Consider the following 11,400-nt stretch of genomic DNA (forward strand, 5'->3'; position numbering starts at 1 on the left):
GGTCGGAGGGCTGTGCATCTGTTCAAGGCTGGTGCACTCCGTTTTTGAAGCGCTTCAGAGTCCAGCTGCACTTTGAAACAATTCAAACGTAACATCCGTCTCCACCCTCTGGGTGTTTCTACTCCGAGAAAAAAAAAAATCAAAATGTAGGCAGCAGAAAGAAAAAGGTTTCCTTTAACCTTGAGAAGGAAAAAAAGACCGGAGAGAAAGGTCTGTCCCAAATAGCATCTCCACTCACCCCAGTGCTCTTCTAGGACTTGATCCTGGAAGATGCCGGGCAATGCCAGTCTTGCTGCGGTCTCATTCAAAGAGAAACTTGCAGGCTCAGAGCCTTTCGGGGCAAGGCCCTTTGAGCTGCAAAGCAAGTTTTCCTTCTGGTTGGGTTTCAGAGCATAATTAAATGTGGCTGAGAGGACACAAGGACCTAGACAGAAAGCACTCCTTGTTTTCCAACCCTTCCTCCCAACGCAGCGAGAATTTTGCATGAACGATGCTCCATAGGCAAAGGCTCTGGGCTAGCAAAGCATTTTACATACAAGTCATGCCATGTGAAGTGCTTAACTTAAACCCTTCAGCAGTCCAGCTGACTTGAATGGGATTGATTCAGGTGTCTAAACTTACGCGCGCACATGTGGGGGTTTTTTTGGGTTTTTTTTGCAGGTTTATGACTTTCATTAGCAAACATTTGGCGACACCCAGCCCAACCCTGACTTTTATGGCATCGGGAACCCTGGTGACAAAAGTGGCCCAAAGTCTAGAAAGGGCATTTACGTGGGATGAGTCACCTGGAAGAGGAAGAGAATTCACGAGAAATTTTAAATGAGTAAGAGGAGCACCTGTGTTACGGTTTCGAGAGACCGCTGCAGCACTACCCAACAGAGACAAGGGAACAAATGTTAATCTAACGCAAGATGTATTCACGGCATAAACCTCTGCATTCATTGTGCAGAGACAATAACGTCTTCCCACCGCTTATAACTGTATTTAAAATTCATTTATGTAAATTACAATAGCACACATATGATAAAATTGTTACGGAGCAGAGTGTACTCTCTGCTTAAACAAAAGGGCTAAAGAGAAAAGGCATAAAACTTAAAAATATAATAAAAACATATCTATTTCTAGTCGGAGAGAGCATATATTTAAAAATAAGTCAGCGATGCTCTGTTCAATGTCCCCCGTTTCTTAGGAAGCCAAAGGCAACAATTTGCCTTTATGAAAGCAAATACACAGCAAGGTTTGAAGCAGGCAGTCAAGTTAGGTAAGCGGTGAGGACAAGGGAAAAGCCCATCAGAAAATGAATGGGGTAGGAAGAGTTACAGAAATCGCAGGCGGGAAGCGTTCGGAAGATTTAAATTCTTTTCCAAAAAAGTGAACATTCAACAAGATGCTTTTTTTTTTCTTGGGAGAGACATTATAAAACGAACCCACTGCCTTGCAGGTAAAGGGATCTAGAGGTGGATTTGAAGGCAGAGGGGGGATCTGATTTTATTAAGAGGCATGAACTCAACTGAGCTCAAATAAAACTCAATGCAACTTTACATGCACCTAACAAGAACGCCAGGCTCCGTCCAGCTCCAATGAATTTGCACCTGGGAATTGCGGCGGATACCAACTTTTCGCGCGATCCACCAAGGAAACAAAAATAGAAGTAGTCCATCATCGGAGCAAGTTCTCATTGGTTCAGCAGGCCCAAATGCAAGCAGGACGCCGAGTCCAGCAACTTTAGAAATTAATTCTTCCTTAAAAGTCATGTTCAGTGCACCGCTGGTTTGGAACGGACAGGAGGACTTCAGTTGGCACGTGGTAACTTTTAGGCCACCCACTCCAGAACGCCAAGGTTTTGGTTAAAGGGGATGAACCCTCATTTTTTTACATTGCTAAGGACGGAGGATATAAAACAGGTTTCTCTTTGAAAGGAATCCACTTCGATCCTGAACTTCCAAGTGCAGTTTCGAATAGGGCTTGATCACCGTTTCTCCGAGCAGTCCCAAACGCGGTATCATCTCTTTATAAATTGTGGTAGCGCGAGAGCGATGTTGTAAACGTGATGGTCCAAAAATTATGTGAGAGGCAAGGATTTCTTCTGTGGATATCTTTTATGCAGTTGGGATTGAGTGAGACAATGCCATGTTTTGAATGCAAGACATCCAACATGCATTTAAAACCTTGTCTCGCTCAATCTCAACTACATATTTGGTCCTAAAAAGATACCACCCCAAGAAATCCTTGTCTCTCTTTATAAATTGCAGCAGCAAGTGCAGCTGTTTACACGAAAAAACTACCCTTAAAATATTTCATCCACAAGAACTGGATACACTTACTTGGTGTAGTATACAGCATGTACAATCTTTCCTTTCAAAACAGCACATCCTCACTTTCCACACAACGCTAGACTTTTATTTCCAAGCTATTACTGGCAGCAAGTGAAAGAAGACTGGAGATACTCGGCCTTCACCATACCCCTTTCCTTGAAATCAAGTGCTCCTTTAGTGGAAAAGGAATCAAAACTCATGGCAGAGGTGATATCTTTTATTAGACCAACTAGATATTTGCAAACAAAATGTCTTTATTTGCAAGAGTTCACCCTTCATCAGGCATGGGAGGCTGCAAAGACTGTAAAACTTTGGTGCAAGCCACCTACATGAGCCACCATCACAAAGCACCTACCTTTCCTCCCACCATTATTCTGAAGACAGATTGGCATGGGGCAGATTAATAATGGCAATTACGCGTACCAGATGCTAAGCAGACGTGTCTCTGAGTCACTAGACATGCTTGAGGATGAAAACGTTTCCTGAAGCACCAGTCATGGGAATCAGCACTATGAGTACAAGAAGAAACAGCAATATATGGAAGGGCAAATATGACAGCTGGTCATCACTGGTTAGAGCTGGCAGTAACTTTCAATGGAAAATGTAGTTGAAAATGGTGCGTTTTCATTTGCAGTGAGATTTTTCAGTAGGAAGATTTGGCTTTTGTCAAAAATGGAAATCATGAAACTTGAAAACCACAAATTATTTCAGTTTTTCATCACCCAAAAATGTCTATGTTTTGCTCCAATATTTTAATGCTCATTTTTCTCATGAAAATAGTGGGGGAAATAGTAATAAGCAACACTTTGTTTCACTGAAAACCATTATTCAGGTTTTTTTTAAAAACGGTGGAAACGTTATAACCAGCCCCCGAAAATAAGACCTGAGAACTTTCAAGTACACTATACAATTAAACCACGGTACCTGCGAAAAGTGCACTTCGTTATAAGTGTGCCCATTATACAGCTGAAAAATCGAGGCACAAAGCACCTACATCCAACAAGCAAATGACAGAGCCAGGACTAGGACTGCAGGAATCCTGGATGATTCGTCCACGTGGAGGCACAATATTGTCAATTGAACATTTGCTTCCAGCGGCTGAGCTGATGGACTCACACCCGCAGTTAGCCGGCGCTGATGTGCATCTATTTTTATGCACTTATTCTAAACGACAACTTTTAAAGTCCTTTAAGGACTGGGCCTGTTTGCACATCGCTCCCGCGCTGACACTCGGTGAATACGCAACTAGGGATTTTCCGGTTTGGGCAACATTTATATTCTGAAAATGTCAGGGAGGGATTTTGTGCGTGTGTGTTTTGTTTGGGGAGGGTGTTTAAAACCATTTTAACGAGAGCCAGAAGGCCAGATTCTCCAGGCGGTCGTTAGTGCAGCTGGTTTTCTTCTCTCTGCCGTCCTCATCCCCGCTTCCTGCAGCACCTCCATCGTTCGACTCTGGAAACCTGCGCTGCTGCTTGCCACCCACCGGCGGGCGAGGGCAGACGGGGCAGCGCATTTGGATCCTGGCTCGGCATCACCGCAAGGCTTGGTAACCCAGAGCCTCCCTCTCTCCCCCCCACGCTTCCCCAGAGGATCCTGCCAGCAAATATCTGTTTAAACCCCAAACCGGAAGCCCTAACTGTGACTAACTGAAGTGTTGTACCAAAGCAAACACACAGGCAAGATTTATGACAAAAGAGTTGCTGGACTTCTTCCCAGTGTTAGGAATAAAAAGGTCAAGTGGATATTTGATTTCTGTTGGTAAAGCCCAAGCTTTGAAACCACCCCCTGCCACCATCTCACACAAACGCCCCCCCAAAACAGCTTGGCTGGGAGCAGCTTCAGACGAGAGATTCAGCCAGCCTTAAAAAAAGCAAAGTATTAAAAGGAAAAAAAAAAAAAAAAAATCCCAACAAACTCATCTCTCTGCTCTAAGTGCTGGAAAAGATTTGTTTAGCACAGCATGCATCAGGGTACATGTGCCCACATGAATGCCTGAATTAGAAAAAATTAAGCATTCATATGCATACCCATCTATTTCTAATACATTTTCCTCCGCTGATTACATATTCCAAATGAAGGCAACAGAGGGAAGAAAAACTTGGGGAAAAATTAATCAATCAGCTACTTGAGCCTTTTATGCTTTCACAAATAATCAAGTAATGGCGGCGAAGTATCACAGAGCATCTTCCCCATTATAAGAAGGTAAGAGGATTCAACTCTGCATCCTGATGAGCTGCAAAAAGGTTGCGTTGCAGGGCATCCTTGCCAAATCCTGACAGCCCGCTCATGTGAAAATTAGAATCGGGGAGGGGGGAAAAAAAATATAAATCCATGTTAAAAATGGTTATATAGATGCACTTTAATTAAACTTGAATTTTTCTCCTTGTTTAATTTAGGAAACACGCGCGCTGGCTTTGCTCGCACTCATCTGTCAGTGGTATTACAGCAAGGTCCCCGCTGAGATCAGGGCCTTATTATGTTAGGAGTCGTACACAAGCACGGTAAAAGAAAATCCCTGCCCCAACGAGCTTACAGGCTAGGCAGAGACAAGACTGCCTGATGGTTATGCACCAACCCAATGGCGCAGCGTGCACCATGACCCTGCGCGCTCACCTCCCGACGCCTTGCTCGCAACTCCCCTGTTCGCAGCACTGTCCTCTATTAAAAGGACCACAAAAAAGCAGCCGCAATCGGAGCTGCAGATGAGTAAAAGCACTACACTTCTGCATATTAACGAAGATAATCAAACCTCACGCTTCAGGATGCAGCCTAATTGCTGGAGGGCACTTAAGGGGACAGGGCAGGAGAGATTCAGTTCGCTTCCTCGTGAAGCGGCAGATATTGGCCGCGATAGAGGCCAGACACTAAAAGTGATGAAACTACATGTTGAATCTGGCACTGCACGCTTGATGGCTCTCTAGGGGCATGGGCTCCTCAGCTGAGATGCCGCCCGCCTTTCCCAGTCTAGGACCACGCACAGCATGTGGGCACCCACTACCGGACTGGGAGAGGGCGGGATGGTTGTAACCCCTTTACGCTTGCTCGTAACCCCTGGGTAGAGATCTCCCCATCCTCGCCTTTAAATCAAATGGTTCCTTGCGCTGCGCAGTTACGGTAGCCAAGAAAATAATGAGCTGCACATGCTGTTTTATTGAAGCTGCTCTTATGCAATGCATCAGGATAACGTGCATCAGGATATTAAATCGGACTTTGTTACGGCCTAAGTTGACGTAAAGTGGCATTAATGGTTAGAGAGAGATGCACCATCCTCCCCCCCATACGCTAACATCTGATCAGTCCAAGTCAAGTTTTATATCTATTACATTGCTTACTTCTCTTAAAAGCCTTATTATGGTATTGTAGTGTGGTTTTGATTTGAGAGAGGGATGTCTTTACAGCATTAAAGGTCCCGCATTTAATTAAATTAGCTGCACCTGTATATATTATGTGCAATAAATCAACTATAATTTGCTACCAAAGGCAGCTATTAATCTTTTCCACGTTATTTATTGCTCAGCATCATTAGTATGAAGGCTCTTCCAGTATACACTAAGCAATAGCAGTTCAGGGACCAAAAGCTATAATTCATCTCTCTCTCTTTCGGCGGTGTCAATCATGCATGTTGTACACTTGTACAAACAGGAATTTAGATATGGCTCCAGCATTCGGTATGTTTGTGCTTATCGGGGTGGGGAGTGCGCATCGTTTTCCCCGCGGACTTGGATTTTACTTACCCGCGTCCCACTCTACTACTGGAAAGATGCATTTCAATAGAGCGAGTGCACAAATTAAAGCGGTGGGTGAGAAGGCTTCACTAATGGTCCTAGAAGCTAAATTCCTTTTTCTCATACATGGAGGAGGGACAGCGGGCCTCGGGCACGTCCCGCACCAAGGGACCTCACCGAGAGTCCCCAGTCTCCTGCATTCAATCGCTGGCCTCTCTGCCGGATGCACTTTTTGTGGCGGCTTTGCTCAGCCAAAAATGAGACTGCAAGCTACCACTCATTTCAACCCGACCACCAAAGAGCAGCCACTTTTAGTCACCGCTCCTCCACTCTTCATCGGGAGAGGAAAGGATCTGTGCCCCCTTATCTCACCAACCGTCCCTAAAGCTGCATCATAATCTTTACAGTCACCTATTCTCAGTTTAAACTATCTGCTCTCCTGCGCTGGGAAATATAAATAAGATCGTATCCCACCGCAGGGGTGCGCAGACAAAAATAATGGTGACAGACACATAACCTAAATCCGAAATAATGCCGCTCGGTGACTTTTATTTCATTTTTTTTTTTTTTTTTTTTTTTTTTTTTTTTTTTTTTTTTTTTAACATGCAAGAGCTGTATTGGGTTTCAGGCAGCTCGGCTGACATTCGAGAGCCTGACAGCAACATCATGGTTTCATTCCATAATTTGTCTCTAATCACAGAGTTTCAAAAGGACTTGTTAAGCGCTATCCACTGTCTTACACGAGCACAATGACAATACTTGTGCGCGTTTGCAGGAGAAGGGGGAAAGTCAAAAAGACAGTCCCTTTCACAACCCGTGGCATTTTGTTTTCCTTCAGTTAAGTCTTCATTAAGCGAAATAAAAATAGCTCGTAGATCTGGGGGAGACAACTGTGAATGGAAAAAAAAAAAAAAACAAAAAGCACAGTACAGTCTGAAGCAAGAGGTCTAGCACACTTTTGTGGATTTGGCAGAAAGCTGCCTGGTGAGACTGGGCTGTCCTCTCCCCCATTATTTTTCCAGATACTACATTGCTTTAGGGTTCACAATACATTAAACACTTTCCTCAGCATAAATGTTCAGACTCCTTAGAGACCACAAGAGTACCGCTGTTATTGTGAAGGGAATCGGTCTAGGTGAAGGTAAATACAATAATCAGCAACAAGTGCTCAAAAAGCTTGAGTCAGGCCCAAATGAACATGAGCATTTGTTAAAAGCAAGTCCTCCGAGGGGGTTTATTTGAATCCTGGTTTTTGAGCTTCAAGTTCACCTTTCTTCGCTGCGATTCTTTTTCTTTCAAATAAATGAGAGTTGAATTCGCACAACTCCACGAGATGCGCCTTAAATAGCACAACGCTCGTAAGGGCTGGCAGCCGGCTGAATAGGAAGGGGGACCAGTTACCTACCTATGAAGACGAGAGAGAACAACCGTGATAAAGTTTTATTCCAGAACAGCCATCCAAGGCTAAAAAGTCCAGATACTTCACGCTTACGAGGTCTGCTTCCCCTACACAGCACCGTCTTACATGCAAGGCTGGAGAAAGAAAGCGTGGAGCAGAAACTTGAACCTCATTAAAACACACCGCGCTTCTGCAAAGACGAGCTAGTTATCTCCGCAGGTCCCCGGGCCAGCTGATGTCCCGCACTTGCAGGCACCATCTCACAGGCGATGTGATTAAACAGTCGCCCAGTTCATGCCCCCTACAGAAGTTTTACAGATTGCCATCTCTTTTCTCTGCAACCTGTCTCCGAGCCTATTAAATAAAGGCCAAGTGAAATTTGGATCTGCCAGAAATACCACCCTTGCTCACACCCAGAAAAATAAGCCTCCCCATACCTTACTGCCTTTTTTTTTTTTTCTTCCTTCCAGGTTCCCTTGAAAAGAGTGACTTTTTCCCCGCATCTCCCTTCAAATAAGCATCCCCCTTTAGCGACCCACTCCCACCCATGACGACCTACAGCAAAGGACTCCCTAATCTCCTTCAGCCAGAGAATCCCATGGTTTCTCACCAGCGGGCTCAAAACCAAGGCTCCTGCATCTCTCCCCACCCATTAGCACCACCAGTATTATTGCAGTGGAGCAGACCCTCTCTGCTACGGCCTCTTTTTTCCATTTGGCGTTGCGTGCGGCCCCCCCAGTCTCCCAGGGGAAAAAATAATGCCAACTTGCCATGCAATGCCCTCCCCATTGTGTCCTCCAACCATTGCCACTCTAGAAAAGTTTGCAGAGACTCGAGAAGGAATAAGAATAACAGCACACCTGGTGCTAGCTTTGTAGGGGGGGGTCCCAAGCCATTCAGAGCCAAGAAGAGAACCCACCGCAGTAAGAGGACTATTAATAAGAGAAAAAAATTAAAAGGACGCTCAGGAGTATTACGGGCCAGACTGGAAACTTTGGCACCAGATCCAGCTCAAGGAGTCCTAGCAGTAAACCCAAAAGAGAATATGTAACATAAGCTGTCCAGTGATCCTCTGTCCCTTTGGCTTTGTTTTCCAGCAGCGTGGTGGCTAACAACCGACACCAGGATGATCCTGGCACTGGAGACTATAAATGGAACATGTACACGTGTGTACGTGCGCGTGCACACACTTGCGTTCAATGGTGTGGAGGTTTTCAAGACCCGCACAACCATAGTCTTCCTTGTGCATTTAAAAAGCACACAGTTGTACAATTTCCAAGTGATCCCCTCCCTCCACGCCCAAGCGCATGGATTTATACCTGGGGCGCGTCCAGATGAACGTGCACGTGCAGTTTGAGGCACTGCAAACTAGACACGGTGCGCGTGCAACTGTTTGCCACGCTGCTAATTTGCAGGGCGGTGCCAAAATATCCTGGTATCAAAAAAAAAAGCCACTGCAAAGAGCAGTGAGGCCACGTGGCAGCAGCATGCACCTCCGGAAATGGAGCCGGGTGCCAGCCAGGCTCTGTGCAGCCAAATTGGCACCGTGGCTGCTCCGGGAGGCCGCCAGGTAAGACTCCTGGGGCCAGCACAGGTGCTGGCCCCAGCCTCTCCTATGCCACCCAGGACAGTTTGGTGCATGCGCGGCAGGGACATGCTCCTGGGGCACGAAGCAGCAGCACAAATATGTGCCGCTGCTATTTGTGCCATGGCAAACGCATGCCACTGCATGTGGGGGCACACCCATGGGGTACACTTAGCAACAAACCGCTGCCAAGCAAACATGCAAGTTTGATGGAGGGCGGCAGAAGTTTACTTTCCTTTTGCTGCTGTCTAAATGCTATTTTATGTTAGCTTGCTGTTTAGGCAAAGAGTGAATCACCTTCCCTGTTTTCCAGGGCGGACTGTCCCCTTGCTGCGCTGACACCAGCTCCCATCGCGATGGGCCCGATGACAAACAGGAATCACTTCTAAGGAATGTTTTAGCCGAGCTCTTTCGTCACTTCAGCAGGGTAGGCAACGTGCCCATTTTCCGACCGGCCGGAGGGGCAGGGAAATGTGCACTAGATGTGCCTTTGCATTCGTTCAGCAGCAGAGCCAAGCACAGGATTCGGGCCTTTCCCCATTCTCAAGCTCTGGTTTAAACCGGGGACCCCATCCACATCACTCGGGGCACAAGGTATTTCAGAGCCGTTTCTTCCTGCTCTCCACCACCTCCGCTAATTCCTTTCCTGGTATAGGATCAACGATGGCTCTTCCTACAAAGACTAAGGGAAGTCAAAGTCTCTCTCTCCCCTCTGCACAGGTCTCTCTCACAGCTCTTCTAAGACTGGGTCCAACTAGAGAAGCAGGCAAGACAAACGTCTCCGTTCCTAATGCACATTTTGGACCCGAGGAAGGAGACGGGTCCTCTGATAGCATTAGAGCTGGGAAATCAGGGGGGGGGGAAGGAGTACAGAGACCTTTAGATATGCATCACCTTACAGGGGTAGGAGGTTGAGAAGCAGCATGGAGCGTGCATGCTGGCAAGGCAGGATGTACTGCAGGGGCGGGCAATTTTTTTGGGCGGAGGGCCGCTTACTGAGTTTTGGCAAGCCATCAAGGGCTGCATGACAGGCAGTCAGGGCAGATAAATATTAATTTTCTAAATTTTTTAGGGGCCCCGCGGGCCGGATAGACTGGGCTACAGGGCCGCATCTGGCCCGCGGGCCGCATTTTGCCCACCCCGATGTATTGAGAAGCACCAACGTAGCAGCCATCCATCGGGGTCGAGCCCCTAAAAAGGAAGACTCTGAGGTTTTGAGTGACCCTGTTTTGTTTCGAGGACTGGGAATTCAGTGCAAGAAACCCCCAAAACGGGCTTTCCCCCAACTCGATCCAAAAGCAGGCAAGAACAACCAAAAAATAAAAAGATCAAAGTCCTTAAAATGAAAAAAATAATAGTAATAAAAGCCTGTTGCCTGCATCGTGAGTCATTTCCGCTGGTTGAAGTGGCACTAACTCGAGTCGAACGCCGAGGAATTTGGGGTTGTCACGGGTCTCCATTAACACTCAACACGCCAGCTCCCCCCCTCCACCTCAACTGTCAAGCCTTGACCTCGCTGTCATATTTTGGCAGGAAAGGTCAGCAGCGTAAAAAGGGCCCCTTGTTTAATCGAGCCCAAACACCAATAATTGGGGCACCTCGGAGAATGAGCACAAGAGCTCAAAACCCCCCTTTGCCTTGGGTACGTCCGGCTCTGGCCGAGCCCGGCGCAGCACGGCAGGAAACACAAGTGCTCTCAGCACGAGGAGGGAGCAGGGACTTGATTATCAGCAATTAGTGAATCGATGATTCTCAAAGACACTGATTCAGGCCAGCAGCTCTTATTAGTGACAGTCAAAGAAAGCACAAGGGCAAACTTCATCAGCGCGCGCAGCAGCTCCCAAAGAAACATAGTTGAGGGCTCAGAAATGTCGTGCAATGCCAACAACAGATTAGCAGAGCCCCAGCAAGTCTAGCACCTAGCACAACTGAGGTCTGATCCTCCAGTGCGACCCCTATAGAAACAATACCATTATTTCTTCTTAGTATCTATTAAGCATTGAAGCCATGCTAATGGCCAGGGGCCGAATCCTGCCAGCAACGGTGCACGGAGTCATTTTGCTCCAGCTGAAGTGTTGCAATAAGGCACAGCCCTTGGGGAAAGTGCCCGATCCAAACCCCTTTGCAAGTCACTAAAAGGAGTGCCTCGGATCATGCGTTTAAATATTTCATCCAATTTTGTCTTTAACTATTACATTAAAGCATTAGCTGCATTTTTAATCTAAGAGTTAAATCGTTAGTTTACCTACTGTCTTGTAATACCCTTTAACAGTCGGGTCTTTAACTTGGAGGATATTCAATGTCCATGAAAAAGTTGGAGCACAACAGGTTGCGTTCAAAAAGCTTTAAACCATTACAGCCCATTTAAGCAGGAAT

At 46.4% G+C, this 11,400-nt stretch overlaps 1 protein-coding gene and 1 long non-coding RNA gene across 25 annotated transcripts in view; one reads left to right on the forward strand and one right to left on the reverse strand.

The window, feature by feature from the left end:
• Nucleotides 1–11,400, reverse strand: part of MSI2 (musashi RNA binding protein 2) — a 339,949-nt gene that overhangs the window by 302,635 nt on the left and 25,914 nt on the right. The gene's annotated exons all lie outside the window — the stretch shown is intronic.
• LOC112551155 lies at nucleotides 8,934–10,404 on the forward strand. The gene is made up of 3 exons (XR_003095347.1): nucleotides 8,934–9,009; nucleotides 9,338–9,451; nucleotides 10,097–10,404. It is a non-coding gene; the product is annotated as an uncharacterized LOC112551155 (long non-coding RNA).

This window comes from Alligator sinensis, unplaced genomic scaffold (assembly GCF_000455745.1).
Source record: "Alligator sinensis unplaced genomic scaffold, ASM45574v1 scaffold118_1, whole genome shotgun sequence".
NCBI classification, from domain to species: domain Eukaryota; kingdom Metazoa; phylum Chordata; order Crocodylia; family Alligatoridae; genus Alligator; species Alligator sinensis.